Source organism: Sebastes umbrosus, chromosome 9 (genome assembly GCF_015220745.1).
Source record: "Sebastes umbrosus isolate fSebUmb1 chromosome 9, fSebUmb1.pri, whole genome shotgun sequence".
Lineage (NCBI taxonomy): Eukaryota > Metazoa > Chordata > Actinopteri > Perciformes > Sebastidae > Sebastes > Sebastes umbrosus.
In genome coordinates, this window is record NC_051277.1 from 138,238 (window position 1) to 155,811 (window position 17,574).

A 17,574-nucleotide genomic window follows, 5' to 3' on the forward strand; every position below is an offset into this window, starting at 1 on the left:
ATCCTCACATCTGACGACAAGACGGTCTTCTCTCTTCCTCTTTAGACACTGACTACGTTTACATACTGCATAATTGTCCACTGTTATTACAAATATGACAATATTCTGAATTAGATACAGGTCATGTAAATATATATATATATATATATATATATTCTGAATTGAGCTATTACGAATGGCACATTTTCTGATTAAGACATGTGGGATATGCTGATATTATTCAGGGTTTCGTCTGAAAAATGCCATTTTAGTGTCAGAATGTTCTTTACTTTGGTGACTATGGGGTGAAAGAATCCGTCATAATCTGTGTTCACCTTCACTTCTCCCATTGGAGTTAATAGACTCAGGACCTGCAGTCAGTGCACAAACCAACCAGCCGACAGTTTGCAGAGAAGCGTGCCCAAAAGTTTCTTTGTGGTTAGAAGGAGAAACACACCTACTTTTAAACATTATAACAGACTTGGATATCAGCAGGTTTTTGGATATATCACAATGCAGAGCATAGTAGGAATATTGTCTTTTTTTGGAATAAAGGCAAAAAATGTAATTTGTGCAAGTTAAACATCAGTGACATCTCCACAGTGCCACTGCATTGGAAACATCCTGTCTCCCTTCATCTGTTTCTAGTTTGAACTGTGAAGATAACCAACCTCTGACCATGTTAGTTTATATCAACCTCTGATCATGTTAGTTTATATCAACCTCTGACCATGTTAGTTTATATCAACCTCTGACCATGTTAGTTTATATCAACCTCTGATCATGTTAGTTTATATCAACCTCTGACATGTTAGTTTATATCAACCTCTGATCATGTTAGTTTATACCAACCTCTGATCATGTTAGTTTATACCAACCTCTGACATGTTAGTTTATATCAACCTCTGACATGTTAGTTTATACCAACCTCTGACCATGTTAGTTTATATCAACCTCTGATCATGTTAGTTTATATCAACCTCTGACATGTTAGTTTATATCAACCTCTGATCATGTTAGTTTATATCAACCTCTGACCATGTTAGTTTATATCAACCTCTGATCATGTTAGTTTATATCAACCTCTGACATGTTAGTTTATATCAACCTCTGACCATGCTAGTTTATATCAACCTCTGACCATGTTAGTTTATATCAACCTCTGACATGTTAGTTTATATCAACCTCTGATCATGTTAGTTTATATCAACCTCTGATCATGTTAGTTTATATCAACCTCTGACATGTTAGTTTATATCAACCTCTGATCATGTTAGTTTATATCAACCTCTGACATGTTAGTTTATATCAACCTCTGACATGTTAGTTTATACCAACCTCTGACATGTTAGTTTATATCAACCTCTGATCATGTTAGTTTATATCAACCTCTGATCATGTTAGTTTATATCAACCTCTGATCATGTTAGTTTATATCAACCTCTGACATGTTAGTTTATACCAACCTCTGACATGTTAGTTTATATCAACCTCTGACATGTTAGTTTATACCAACCTCTGACATGTTAGTTTATATCAACCTCTGACATGTTAGTTTATATCAACCTCTGATCATGTTAGTTTATATCAACCTCTGACATGTTAGTTTATACCAACCTCTGACATGTTAGTTTATATCAACCTCTGATCATGTTATCAACCTCTGACATGTTAGTTTATATCAACCTCTGACATGTTAGTTTATAACAGGGACTCTGGGAACAAAGGGAGGGCCTCTCTGGGTTCATATCATTTTATTCTGCTTGTTTTCTGTCACAACAAAGCTCAGTGGTGAACACAGAGGGGAGACCGTATATATGTTTAAAATGGCTTTATTTAGGCCTACATTACTTTAAGAAAGATGAACTCAACCAAACCAAACAGACGTGGTCTGTGAGCCCTTTAGGCCGGACCGGCTGACTGCTACCAGCTGATATGGCATCACGTCCAGGTGACTCAGATTCTCCCTGACGAGCAGTGATTGTTCTCACCACCTGTCCACATGTTGACGATCTGTTGGCCTGAGTCTAAGCTTATGTTCTTTAAGAATAGTTTCCATCTGTTTTCATTAGTAGATTTTGAAAACACTTTTAGGTGTTTATTATTAAAATACTTCTAGATTAGATACAATTCCTTTGACTGTATTATCCTTCTTTTTATGTGAAATCCTTGGACTAATTGTTGTCAATCTTCATTTGATTTTCTTCTACTTAAACTGCTCTTGTTGTTCAATTTCAGTATTTAGTATTTTATTCTATGGACCTTAAGATGCATTGATGGAGTTGTTTCCGTTGCTCTTTCACTAAACTTATTGCTGAGAGTCTGCAGGACTTCACTACTTTCTTTAGACAGTTAAATTCCACAATTTCTCCGGTGACTTCCGACGAGCTTCGAGCATTTATCTCAACAACGATCTCGGTCTGTAGAGGAAATATTAATTTATAAGACAAACTGGTCCAGTTTAGATTTAGTGAGGAACAAAAAGAGCAAAACAAACACTTTAGTTCCCCCGCAGATGGAGAGTAAACAGGTAGGAGAGGGAGCCGCCGCCCGGAGGCAGGAAATAGATCTGGAAGCTGCTAATGCACAGTTTGCTATTAAATGTGCCACCTGTGAGTTACTGAATGTGAGAGAAACCAAAAATCCAATAAAAACTCTATTAAAACAACACTAGTATTTTATTTGTAAGCCCCAATAATACAAGTGGAGTATAAACTCCTTTCTGGTAGAAGTGTGAAGATGTTTGGGCACAGAGTGAATCCCAGGAGGAAGGAAAGTAGATTCACCTGCTGCAGAATAAAACACAGCCGGCCGGCCGGCCTCCACGGAAATATAGAAAGAAACAATAAATACGAGCAACGCACAGAAACAGGGTTGGAACAACAGGTGTTTAATTTGGCTCCAGTCATCTCCGATGATGAAAGAGCTGGAATATCATTTAAAGCCGAGGAAATAAACTCTTGTTTGTATTAAAAAGGAAAAGAGGAAAACAGGAACAGTGTTTTTTTTCTGATTTGGGATTTCTGCTGATGTTATTAGTTATATTTGATAAGAACTGAAGACGTGTGTGGACACGGTGCAGCCCAGTGAAGTCTTTATCTCATTCTTGTCTCTTGTTCGCTCTCTGTTGCTGCTGCAGCCTCGACTGCTGTTCAGCTCTCTGTCGCTGCTGCAGCCTCGACTGCTGTTCAGCTCTCTGTCGCTGCTGCAGCCTCGACTGCTGTTCAGCTCTCTGTCGCTGCTGCAGCCTCGACTGATGTTCAGCTCTCTGTCGCTGCTGCAGCCTCGACTGCTGTTCAGCTCTCTGTCGCTGCTGCAGCCTCGACTGATGTTCAGCTCTCTGTCGCTGCTGCAGCCTCGACTGATGTTCAGCTCTCTGTCGCTGCTGCAGCCTCGACTGATGTTCAGCTCTCTGTCGCTGCTGCAGCCTCGACTGATGTTCAGCTCTCTGTCGCTGCTGCAGCCTCGACTGCTGTTCAGCTCCGTGTTGCTGCTGCAGCCTCGACTGATGTTCAGCTCCGTGTTGCTGCTGCAGCCTCGACTGATGTTCAGCTCTCTGTTGCTGCTGCAGCCTCGACTGATGTTCAGCTCTGTGTTGCTGCTGCAGCCTCGACTGCTGTTCAGCTCTCTGTTGCTGCTGCAGCCTCGACTGCTGTTCAGCTCTCTGTTGCTGCTGCAGCCTCGACTGATGCTCAGCTCCGTGTTGCTGCTGCAGCCTCGACTGATGTTCAGCTCTCTGTTGCTGCTGCAGCCTCGACTGCTGTTCAGCTCTCTGTTGCTGCTGCAGCCTCGACTGATGTTCAGCTCCGTGTTGCTGCTGCAGCCTCGACTGCTGTTCAGCTCTCTGTTGCTGCTGCAGCCTCGACTGCTGTTCAGCTCTCTGTTGCTGCTGCAGCCTCGACTGATGTTCAGCTCCGTGTTGCTGCTGTAGCCTCGACTGATGTTCAGCTCCGTGTCGCTGCTGCAGCCTCGACTGATGTTCAGCTCCGTGTTGCTGCTGCAACCTCGACTGATGTTCAGCTCTCTGTTGCTGCTGCAACCTCGACTGATGTTCAGCTCTCTGTTGCTGCTGCAGCCTCGACTGATGTTCAGCTCCGTGTTGCTGTTGCAGCCTCGACTGATGTTCAGCTCTCTGTTGCTGCTGCAGCCTCGACTGCTGTTCAGCTCTCTGTTGCTGCTGCAGCCTCGACTGATGTTCAGCTCCGTGTTGCTGCTGCAGCCTCGACTGATGTTCAGCTCCGTGTCGCTGCTGCAGCCTCGACTGATGTTCAGCTCTCTGTTGCTGCTGCAGCCTCGACTGATGTTCAGCTCTCTGTTGCTGCTGCAGCCTCGACTGATGTTCAGCTCCGGCATTTTTTATTGAAAATACTATAAATTATAATAAATTAAATTATTTTTTAGAGGAGAGTAGTTTTGAGTAGTTTTCTAGCCCAGCAGTGGTGGTAGAAGTATTTAGATAACATACTTAAGTAAAAGTACAGCGTGGAGGATCTGGCGCCATCTAGCGTTGAGGTTGCAGATTGCAACCAACTGAAATTTCTCCCGCGTATCGGAGAACTACGGGGGCGATATGAAAACTACCTAACCTATCTAACATCCGCTGTAACATTGTCGCTGTGCTTTTTATGATTTTATGATGTGTTGTGTTTTTACTCCCGTTATTTCTTGATGTTAATGTAAATACACTTTGGGTACCATGTCTAAAACCTCAGTATGAAACCAATATTACGTAAATTGTATACTATCACTGGTGAAATATTACCGTATGCACATACTGGACACTAGGCTGGCATTAATATCCCACAATGCAATGCGGCAGTGACGACAATGTTCATAACAGACGTCTCGGACAGCTCTGTAGCATCAATAACGCTTCAGTTTAACTGTAAGTATAAGATTTCACTTTGCTCAGCGTAAGATACATTTAAAATTAATTCAGATTTGAATTCTCATAAACCGTCGTTTTGGTCACATGAGGTTAGTACGGGTTACCATGGTTACCATGGTTACCATGGTTACACGTCTCCAACCAGCAAGGAGGCTCTCAGGAAGTGACGACGTAAATTTCTGCTCAATACATCCGAAAAGATCCATAATGCTGTTTATTCATACAGAAGGTGCTGAACGATGGTACACCTGTTAGGTATGTAATAGAATAGAATAAAATAGAATACATGTAGTGGATAGGACAGTATGTGATCTCCTTTCAGCAGCAGCAGAGCTACAGAGCTGAAAGGACAAACTGTCCTCAGCACAAACACAACCAAAACTATCAGCCTGTTAACACAAACCTGTTTTCATCAGTTTGTTTAGTCAAACTGGGAGTGTTGAGCAGTTTAACGGTTGTTAGAACTGAGCACAGGTAGGACGTTTGTGTCTGTTGAGTTTGAAATTATAAATATATAATATAATATTAGGGGTGACCCCAAATAGTTGACTATTCCTTATTCAAAGGAGCCTGATTCCACCGCCAATCTCACAGTCGAATCGTCGCAGTGGCGGGAAAATGTGGTAATGAAACAAAGGATCCTCCATTCTGGCTTTATGTGGCCACTGAATGTCTGATTTTACATCGATGTGCTCGGTTGGGGAGTTATGGCCGAAAGTTCAATCACGAAAAGTCTATCGATCTCCTGCGCTCGGTTTCAGGACTACGGTCGGCGCCACACCTACGCACGCCTACGCACGCCTACGCACGCCTACGCACGCCTACGCACGCCTTCTCGTAACAGACAGCGCTGTCCTCCTGCGGCGCCGGGCCCGGAGTAAATGGAGGGAACACGTCCTGTGAGTCGGTGGAATAAATTCTAAATTCTGTTTAATTGGGTGTTTTAACTCTTTTTTTCTGGTGTTGAAAAGATAGAAGCAGGGATTGAGTCATGATAGGCAACACATGACCACCACATGTAAACTCTTACATAGACGGGAACACGTCTAATAAATATACAGGATAGACTTTGATGAGTGAAAGCTTTAGAAATGATCATTTTGAAGTATTTATTTGGTATAAAAGGCTAAATGATGTTGTTTGTATTGAAAATTAGCAAAAGTAGACAGGAAATAAGACCTGAAAGCATTTAATGACTTTAACAAACGACTGAAAAGCCGGAAATTCTGTCTTTGTTATCTGTTCAGGCCTGATAACAGCAATTATATAACACAAATGCTCAATTCTGACCTCTTTCAGAAGTCATTTGTCCCCAACAGAAACCTTCAGCTGATAAAACTCCCAAAACAAACTCAAACATATGAAAGACTCCAAAAGGTGGTTTGGATTCTCTCTGCTGTTACACTTCCTGTCCAGACACATTGATAATCACAGAGTAGACGATGTTATACTTTTAAAACACTCGGTGTTGATATCCTTCTGTGAGGATTATCAGTTTGTACTGTGCACCAACACCTGCAAACACCTCTCTATAACTCAGTAGAAGTATTTAGTATTATATAAGCAGAACTCCTCCAGCGTTAAACTGCTGGTGGGTTCTGGCCTCCAGGCTCGCCACAGGCTGCTTCTTTGAGCTGTGTTTTTCTGTTTTCGCTCCACACACACGTCTTATAAAACTCTGGTGGTTTTCTTCAAGCCAGGCAGCGGTTATTGATTGTTTTGGCAATATTCCTGCCAAGTGGTGGACGAAAAGAGAACCGATAAAAAGACTCTTGGGGATTTTTTCCACCTTTAGTTGTAATTCACCTGAGGTTTACCACCTCCAGGTCTGACCACAGCTGCAAGAAAGAGCTCTCATTTTATTTTCTACTTTTTTCCTTTTACATAACTATTTCTAGTTTTTATGAGCAGGATGACTAACGTGGAGTTTTACAGAACATTACAACAAATAAACTATTAATGTGCACATTAATCTACCAAAACAGGAGAGCAGCAGGGAAGCGTGTTGTCAGTGTTTCCTGATGCAGTTAAAGGTTTACTTTCTTCATCAATGTTTGTTACAGAATGTTACGGCTGTATGTGTTCTCTGTGCTGCTGTCCCTCTCCAGTAGCTCTGCCCAGGTGAGCTGCATTTACTCAACGAGGTGCCCAGGTGAACTGCACTCCTCAACCAGGTGCCCAGGTGTGCTGCATTTACTCAACGAGGTGCCCAGGTGAGCTGCACTCCTCAACGAGGTGCCCAGGTGTGCTGCACTCCTCAACCAGGTGCCCAGGTGTGCTGCATTTGCTCAACCAGGTGCCCAGGTGTGCTGCATTTACTCAACGAGGTGCCCAGGTGAGCTGCACTCCTCAACGAGGTGCCCAGGTGAGCTGCACTCCTCAACAAGGTGCCCAGGTGAGCTGCACTGCTCAACGAGGTGCCCAGGTGAGCTGCACTCCTCAACGAGGTGCCCAGGTGTGCTGCACTCAACGAGGTGCCCAGGTGAGCTGCACTCAACGAGGTGCCCAGGTGTGCTGCACTCAACGAGGTGCCCAGGTGAGCTGCACTCCTCAACAAGGTGCCCAGGTGTGCTGCACTCCTCAACGAGATGCCCAGGTGTGCTGCACTCCTCAACGAGGTGCCCAGGTGTGCTGCATTTGCTCAATGAGGTGTCTAAGCTCAGGACTTGATATTGTCTTTTTCATATGTCTTTGTTAATAAATCTTATGGACTTGAGAGTTTTAAAGGTGTCTTCTGTGGTTGGTTGGGGTCCATGTTGAAGTGTTGAAGTGTTGAAGTGTTGTTCGCCCCAGTAGGGCTGCCCGAGGGGGGGGGGGGGGGGCGTAACACAGTATTTATAATTGTTTTTGTCTCATTTTACTCCTGATTCGACTGTTATCAGGCCATTAAATGAGTTATCAGTCACTATAATCACCATAGATGTGGGTCAGTAGGGGCCTACTACACACTGCGTTGTAAAGGTGAAAGTGAAACTTGAAGGTTTAGACAACAAAACCACAATTTATTTAGGTTTAGGCAAAACAACAGCTAAGTTTAGGGAAAAGCATCGTGTTTTGGATTAAAATAACAATGAACTCAATGACAACTCCACATTATTGGTTTCAAATGGGATGTAAACTCTGGTCTCCTGGGTGAACACATCTATGGTGCTTAAAGCGACTGATAACACCTATTTATTAATAATAATAATAACAATAATAATAATAATAATAATGATATTTTATAGCCTGACAACAGTCTAATCAGCTGCATTTTCACAGCAGACTTTCAACATGAAAAACTCAACACAGACTTCCTCCTAATTTCGGGCTCAAAATCTGATAAATCCAACAAAATGAAATCAATGTGTGAAACGAGGTATTGAACAATGCATCTATTAGTAGTATGTCAAGGCACCACAGCATTGCATATTTTTATTATTGCATTATATTTTTTTATTTACATTTGTTGCATCTTAAAAATTGTCATCATCAAATAATGCTTTCAAACAAAAACTAAATCTTTTGAAAACATTAAGACATGAAGACATTTCTTCTACAAATACCACCACCACCACGTTGCACTGTTGCACATACGACTGCTATTTGAACAGAAACAGGAGACGCCCACACAGTCTGTGTGTCTTGCACTGCGTATTTTAGCTCAGTATTTTGTGTTTAAAGGCAAGACGTTTGCTGTTCTGATGGCCTGCTGGTTAAAAAGCACACCGTACACCAGCAACAGCAATGTCCCAGATTCATTCCGGCTGCGTGGGGACGTTTGTTGCATGACTCAATGGACACAATAGTCCACCAGAGCAGCAGAGAGACGCTGCTCAGCGCGCTGCTGCAGCTGCAGGAGACACTGGAGGGCAGCAGCAGCCTGCGGATGAAAACCTGAGACTCAAATCAAGATGAGTCAGATCAGGTATTTTATCCTCAGCTCCTCCTCACACTGAAGGCTTCCACAGGTAACAGGCCTCCTTTATAGATATCTGATCAATAATCAGTCACACTAAAAATCATCAGAACACAAAGAAGACATTAAACGGGGCGTCGTGTTTCTGTTCATTTATGATCGGCACCAACACAGCAGCTGCAGAGCCGTCATTATTAAAACACCAACTACAGCTCTGCACCACACTGCTCAAATAAATGATATGTTCTTTAATAACAAGATCTTCTCAGATGTTACTGTCAGCTCCCTGCTGAGGACTGCAGGCGGGACGAGGACTGTTTACGGCCGTCACCATGGCAACAACATGTGCATGGGACAAACCGGAGTGGTCTTGAATGATTGGTGAGGCGATGGATAGGAGCGCCAGTAAAGAGAGACACATTTTAATGCTGCTCATTGCTGACCAGCTTTGTGAAATGGAAATCATTTTGTACTGGATGAAAGAATCCAGGATGACGGTGGCCTCCAGATCCAGGCGATAAAAAGGCTGCAGCATTTGTTGTCTGTGTTTGAAGGACTTTTCAAGTGTTTGGCTCCGTCTGATTCAGGTTCGACACACAGGAAGCTTCTTTTTTGTCAACGGTAAGCGTAAAAAAAGACCAAAACCAACAATGTGTTATCTCTCAACACTTCTAACCCCCCCACCCCCCATCCTGTCTGTGGCATTCAGCACCAAGCCGAGTGGCTCCATCTTTACAAACAGAGTTTTAAAAGGCGCTGTAGTTTTAAGCAGACGCTGCTCAAACAGGAGTAAAATGTGCATTTGCTGGGGACTATTTTCAGTGGAGGACTAATAAACATTCCTTTTAGCAACATTACTGTCAAATTTAAATTTAACTTTCTATTAAAGTTATGACTTAATTTAGTTTTTACTCACCAACACGATGGTGTGAATCCTTCAGCTCCAACAATGTGTTGAAAGCATTTCTTTCCTGATAAAACATCTACAAAGACGTATTTAAGTGAAGTATTTCAAATCCTTTATTGTTTAATAGCTCACCGTCGTCTTCTTCTCTGTCTTTGTTGGTGCATTGCTGCATATCTCACGGCGTTACCGCCACCTGTTGCTCAGTGGAATAGTGTGAAACCAAAGGCATGTAGATGACGTTGCCATTTTTTATCCAGCCTTTCAAGCTCTGATTGGTCGACAGTCTCTTCAGTGACACCAGAACAACTGAATATGAATTACTGAAAGAATCAGTGATGTGGAAGTTGATTCAGATGATTGCATCAGGGTTGGCGTGTCAATCTATGCTCGTTACATGCATTTTCTTTTCAAAATAAACTTCTGTCTTTAAGGGAAGTTAAGTTTAGGCAACAAAACCGCTTAGGGTTAAGAAAGGATCGTGGTTGGCGTTAACTTCACTGATTAACGACTCAAGTGACTAAAGAATGACTAACGAGTCACGTAACGGATGTGAACAAATAAGTCAACTTTGACTTGGTTTCACACGGGACACAAATACTGTCTTCTGGTTGAAAGTCCTGTGTTTGTGTGACCCCTCCACCTCTCCTCTCAACCATCCTGAACGGACTGTCACGCTATTAATACTACGCCTCTTTATCCGACTGTTGAATAGCGCCGCATGTGGGTTTACATTAGAGTTAGTTGAAAGCCCGGTTCGTCGGTGCTTCTGAGCGTCAGTTTCCGATGCCGAGGGGCACTCGACAAACGGCGGTATTTGACGGGTTGGGAGTGAGAACGGGTTGGCCCCACGCAGACTTTCTCGCTCTTTATACTACGTCAGTTGCTGTGAACGTTTAATAATGATGGAGGTGGGTTTACATTGGCGTTAGCTGAAAGTATCATACAGACGCTAAACGTCGGTGCCCTAACCCTAACCTCGGTGTGTTGGTATCAGGCGGTGAGGAGCACCGACCAAGTGTCCTATTTGACGAGTTGGGAGTGAGAACTGGTTGGTAAGAAAAGACGGTGAAACTGATGACCGTAACCAATCCAACAGTTTGGTATATTCCAGGAAATTTGGAATGTATGTTATTGTTTAAAATTTTCAGATACTTGTTTTTGTACCAAAAGCTTTTTTCTACAGTAAAAACTTGGCAAACACATTTCAGGAAATGAGGAACAAAGTCATAAAAGAATAAGTAAAGAGAAGCAATCTGAGCAGCTTTGTGTTTGACGGTCTGTGTGAAGGACACATTTCTGTCACAATCAAAGTCTTTACCCAAACAAGGAACTGCTTTGTTTCCAATGTGTATTCCTGTGTTTGGGAGCATTGAGGCTCTTCCTCAAACTTTCTAATATTTCACAGTTTGGAAAAAAAACTGTTTGAAAAAGCTATAAAAAGTGACTTTAGCACTTTTTCTGGGAAACTTACTAGTTTGGTAGCAACCAACAAAGTAGGTGACCTTCCCCAGCTCGAAACAGGACGAGGCAGGGACTCGTGCCGACATTCACCGCCAGGTAAAATCACGGCGTGTGACAGGTGGCTGGGAGACAGAACAGACAAACAAACAAACAAACACCCACACACACACACACACACACACACACACACACACACACACACACAGAGCTGAGGAGGATGTCCAACTGCAGCGACAGATGTAAACGGCTCGCTGCCTGGAACGCTGTCGATGCTAATGGCTGCTACGCTCCACAGATCTGCTGTTAGCTCTGCTGTTTGTCAGAAAGCGTCAGAACAGCTGCAGAGAGATCAGCTGGTCACATTCAGCTGGAGGGAGTTTCCTTCCATCCATACGTCTTCTGAACCACTTGTTCAGTTTTTCATTCAAATATATCAGATTTATCTGGGTGAGCATTTTAACCCTTACATTTCCTTTAAGTTAAATATTATTATTATTATTCCAAATGTACACAGGACTTTTAACCAGGAGTCGGTGTTTTGTTTTGCAAGTTAGTGACATTTGTCACGTGTTTTTCTGTTCATATTTTACTTGCATACTTATTTTCAGCCCAACCATGATGTTTTTCCTAAACCTAACAAAGTGGTTTTGTTGCATGGCGTACAAATGAAACGCAAAAAACAGCGTCTTCATGACGCATGAAATATCTGTGTAATGTCGTGCTATTTATACGCGTTCCCATGAGTCTGGGATAGTGAGTTAAAAGCATGTCCAACATTTAAAGTAATGCTTATTATTCATTTTGCTTTATCTTTTTAAAACTGTACGCTAAACTTGCAGCTAGAGCTGGGAGGATATTATCTTAGCATTAAGGCACAGTTTCAGTACAAAGTTATCTCTAAAACCCTTTTTTACAAGTCTGCTTGTATGTGGATGAAATGTTTGAGATACAACAGGTTCGTTAATGAGCTTTAGAGGTGTTGCCAGGTGTCTAATTGAACTTTAGAAAGAGCCTGTTTCTCCCAGCTTTCCGTCTTTATGTTAAGCTAGGCTAATTGTCTCTTGGCTCCAGATCCGTTGAGACTTGAGTGTGTCAATAATTTAATCTAAATCTGGGCAAAAACAGCTAATAATGTTGCTAAATATTGAACAACAAGGTGAAAACATTTGTTTTTCCTGCAAGAGTTGCTATAATTCCCTTTCTCCCATTTTCAGGTGCGGTCCACGTAAACTGAATTGTTCCTTTATGTGCCATATGGAGCCAAAAATCTGCAGGTTTTTACTGCTGCCAAGTCCTCCACCAGGTGATTTCACTGATAAACACACATTCAGCCTCAGAGGAAGAACCAATCCGACTTACCTCTGTTTGAAACACTCCTTTCACTCCACACAGAAAGCCGGCTTTGTATCGGCTTCAGGACTCTGTTGTGGTCTTTTTGGTGGTTGTACACAAAGAAGCCAAGCTGGAGCTAAACCAGCAGCTCTTTGTGTCTGTTTGAGAGTCTGGAGTCACAGAAATGAGTAGAATAAAATGTAAGAAAAGTCAAAAGGGCGAGGAGAGCAACAGGATGAAGAAATCCTGGCCATAACACGATGACTGGCTCGTAGAATTAACATGTTTTTTCTCCTATATTCCTGCGTCCACAGAGCAGATAAATGTTTATTTGCTCTCCAGGCCTCAGCTCTGCACAGTGAGTGTGAGAGGCCCAGATGGGTGTTTTTCAGATGTGAGTTCAGAGGCTGAAAGCTCAGTGACAGAGCAGACTGTGGTCAAACACCAGCGGCCAGCAAGCAATTTACTCCACACCAAACATTTATTAGAGTCTAAGCTGCTGCTGCTGATGGAGGTTTATCTTCCAGGTTCACTTCTCTCTCTGATCCTCTGCTCAGTCCTCTTTCCTTTCTCTGTCCCTCTTCATCCCTCTCTGCTTATTGGAACAACACTGACCTGTTCTTTTTCTACAACATGTTTTAACAGTATTTAACATGAAGTTTGTGCTTATTACTTTACTTTACCCAGCCAGATTACCAGACTGAACTGTCATTTCATTTTCATTTCATTTCTCAGTCAGACGTCCCGTTGACCATCCATCACTTTCTGGAGTAGCAACTGTCAACGTTTGTCATGTTGATTGAAGAAATACATCGATTTAAGCAGGCTGATTTCATACAGCATTTGTAGCTATACCTACGAAAAGTAATGCTCTGTATATATCCCACCAAATAAATGTGTATGTTATCCACGTAATCATGAACCAGGAAGTATAAAGAGCAGTGAACGCCACGTAGGGAGGAGGTCAGGCTGGAAACACAGGACCTTCACCAGGAGACCGGCATTCGTCTCCCGTGTGAAACCAGAAGTCAACGTTGATTTATTTGTCATGTAACTTCCGTACTTAAGTTATGCAACTTCCGGCGATATTCAAACCTAAACCGCGATGTTTTCCTAAACCTAACTAAGTAGTTTGTTGCCTAAGCTTAACCAAGTCGATCTAATCCTAAAACTAACTAAGTAGTTTGTTGCCTAACCAAGTCGATCTATTCCTAAACCTAACTAAGTAGTTTGTTGCCTAAGCTTAACCAAGTCGATCTAATCCTAAACCTAACTAAGTAGTTTGTTGCCTAAGCTTAACCAAGTCGATCTAATCCTAAATTTAACTAAGTAGTTTGTTGCCTAAGCTTAACCAAGTCGATCTAATCCTAAACCTAACTAAGTAGTTTGTTGCCTAGCCAAGTCGATCTATTCCTAAACCTAACTAAGTAGTTTGTTGCCTAAGCTTAACCAAGTCGATCTAATCCTAAACCTAACTAAGTAGTTTGTTGCCTAAGCTTAACCAAGTCGATCTAATCCTAAACCTAACTAAGTAGTTTGTTGCCTAAGCTTAACCAAGTCGATCTAATCCTAAACCTAACTAAGTAGTTTGTTGCCTAACCAAGTCAATCTATTCCTAAACCTAACTAAGTAGTTTGTTGCCTAACCAAGTCGATCTAATCCTAAACCTAACTAAGTAGTTTGTTGCCTAACCAAATCGATCTAATCCTAAACCTAACTAAGTAGTTTGTTGCCTAACCAAGTCGATCTAATCCTAAACTTAACTAAGTAGTTTGTTGCCTAACCAAGTCGATCTAATCCTAAAGTAAGTCGTTTCATTTTGAAAAGAAGGGAGCGGAAACTGACACATGCAACACGTGTTTCTGGACATTTGTAGGAAAACGCACGAAAGACCTGTTGTTGAAAGTCACAAATAAAAATGAAATTCGTGTCTACGTACACGAATCAAATAGATTCAATATTGTGACTATTACCTCCGTGAGACTGAGTCGCTCCAGCCCCGAGTCCAGTTGTTCCAGCTGTGTCAGCCTCCAGCACCTGGTCCTTGCCTGACCTATCTACTCCGACACCAACCAGAGGTCAGAGGTCAGAGGTCAGAGGTCAGGGCCTTGAACAAATAAGACTTTAGTTTGCAACTTTCAAATTGTCGTGTGTTCTCTACGTTTCATATAAAGTTTCATTTTAGAAACAATTCAAAGTTTTTCATTGTACACACACTCACACCAAGGCTTAATCCCACACCTCATATAGCTTTATGGGCAGCTCGGCATCACCTGGGGAGGAACCTCGAGCTCTGTGGCTGCAGTAATAAGTGTGTGTGTGTGTGTAAACCTGTATGCATGTTATCAGAAACCCCATTAATACAACAGTGTAACCAGAGGGAGAGAAAGAGAAGCTCTGTAGTAACTGATGAAAGAAAAGAAACCCCCAAACTCCCAAAGTTGAAATAGTAAGCATTTATTTTGCAAGCCGTGCCCCAAATACAAAGAAAGCATATTATATTATATTATAAGAGAAAAGTCTGCAGCACCATATTCCAGCTGCAGACCCTTCAGGTGACCAGGTCCTCTCATTTATTTTACAAACTTATTTGTTGGTCCCATACGGCAGTAAGAGGAAACAGTTGGACTACGCGGCAGTTTTAGGAAAATATATATTTGGATTTGACTCTTCAGTTTGGATCAGTCACTTCCTGTGTGGAGGAGGAGATTTCCCACCAGTGACCAGACACCAGAATTTAATTTGGACAATGAAATGCCCAGTTGAGGACGCCAAAAGATGGAGAGAACAGTTGGTCCTGTAATTTGGTCCCAAAATGAGTAGCGGAGCGCTTATATAGCCAAATGAATGTTGACACGCAAACTTAATATCCATATGTGGTAGTTGAACATGTCTTCCTAAAACTGTGGGTATTAATGTGCTGCTATAACAGCCTCTACTCTCATTCCCACGGCGTCAAATGCCGACGCTTTGTCTCGGCCATCGGCGTTCAATCCCACCACATAAGTCACCTTTAGAGACGCACATGGTTTTCCATTAACTACGATGTAAACCCATCCACAGCAACAGTAAACACTCAGAGGAAGAGTGCTGGGAGTGTGGTGACGTAGTTTAAATGGTGAAAGAGACACCGGGCGGGCGGGGAGGTGGATGAACAAATGCAAGGCTTTCATCCAGGACATCGCTCGTCGTGTCCCGTACGTTACGTTTCACTTTCACTTTGCAATCAGCTGATCGTTCGTGTCCTGTGTTCATAATGTCATGTCGCAGTTTAACTGTAAAAATGTAGTAATTCTAAATCTAACTTAGTGGTTTTGTTGCCTAATCATAAGCAAGTGTTTTAGTTTAATTCACCACATTAAGAACGTGTTTACTGCGACCGAAAAGTGACGCCGAGGGGTCTGACAAGGCGTCAGTATGTGATGAGTTGGAATGAGAACGTGTTGCCCGTTCAGACACAAGAGCATCAGTGAGGTCCAACCATGATGTTGGGTGATCACAGGTGACGAATCAGTTTATCCCAAAGGATGGCGTTGAGGTCAGGACTTATTGAGCTGGCGTTGTGCACAGGGGCGTTGTGCACGGGGCGTTGAGCCCGGGGCGTTGAGCCTGGGGGCGTGGTGCACGGGGGCGTGGTGCACGGGGGCGTTGTGCACGGGGGCGTAGTGCACGGGGGCGTTGTGCACGGGGCGTTGAGCCCGGGGGCGTTGTGCCCGGGGGCGTTGTGCACGGGGGCGTGATGCACGGGGCGTTGAGCCCGGGGGCGTTGAGCCCGGGGGCGTTGTGCACGGGGCGTTGTGCACGTGGCGTTGAGCCCGGGGGCGTTGTGCCCGGGGGCGTTGTGCATGGGGGCGTTGAGCCCGGGGGCGTTGTGCCCGGGGGCGTTGTGCCCGGGGGCGTTGAGCCCGGGGGCGTTGTGCCCGGGGGCGTTGAGCACGGGGGCGTTGTGCCCGGGGGCGTTGTGCCCGGGGGCGTTGTGCCCGGGGGCGTTGAGCACGGGGGCGTTGTGCCCGGGGGCGTTGTCATGTCAGGTTTGTGTTTGTCCCAAGAAAGGGACAAGATTTCCCAACGAAAAGGCCCAAAGTAAGAAAAACAGATCCAGACGTACACAAAGTAACTGGACAAGGTATCCAGATAGTTAACTGCTCTGATTGTAATTATATTTAATGGGGATATTCATGGTCCCCAGTGGGTGATTCTCAATGTGTGTGGACACCATTGAGAAAGAAAACTGATAACTAACTGTGATAGTTTGTTCTGTCACCCGACAACTTTTGAATATATGTGGATGCATATTTCTTTCAAAAAGCAGCTTGTTCTAGAAGTATTCTTCCCTGCTGTTTCTCATTTGAATTATTTCTTTTAATGACATCACCAATGCTACTCATAGAAACACTGGACTCTCCTGGATCATTTAACCATACAATAACTTGTTTTTATCAGTTAGGTACTATGATACCGATGGGTTTTAGCAGCTTTATTTCTCTTCCGCTGTCAGACAGTTAGAATAACAATCTGAGTCTTTCAGTGGCAAAAACAATAACTTTTAGTGGACGTAAATTGACGATACCAGGTTGCCCCAGATGTTGACGTTCCAGATTGTTTAGCGGCCGCTGGTTACAGTGTTATCCCCACCACTTTTCAACACAAAGCGACACCCTTGTTGTAAGCTATAATAGAAATTGCATCCTCAAGAGGGCCACTAAGATTTAGTCTCATTATAGCTGAGTCTTATCTGTTGCCTCTTGATAGATTTGATATTAGATGTGATATGGGATGAATGAACTGAGAGATGTATAAGATGTTTTGTGCTTTGATGAGAGGCTTTAGATTTTTCTGCCAATAAGACACCTTTGAATTGAAAATCAAATAAAAGAGCGAGGGCGAGAGAGCGCTGTGCAGATGATCGTCTCCCTGTTTTTATTAGCTGATGGATCTGCCATCGGGCCGCACCATCGGTTTAACCTCCTAATCAGGTATCGCCTCACTCGCCCCGCTGCTACTGCTTCAATTAAAGCTGAGAGGCTGAGAGAGAGAGAGAAATAATGAAAGATGGTGGAGGAGATGCAGGAAAATGAGAGTGGCTGACAGAGCCAGATAGATGGAGAG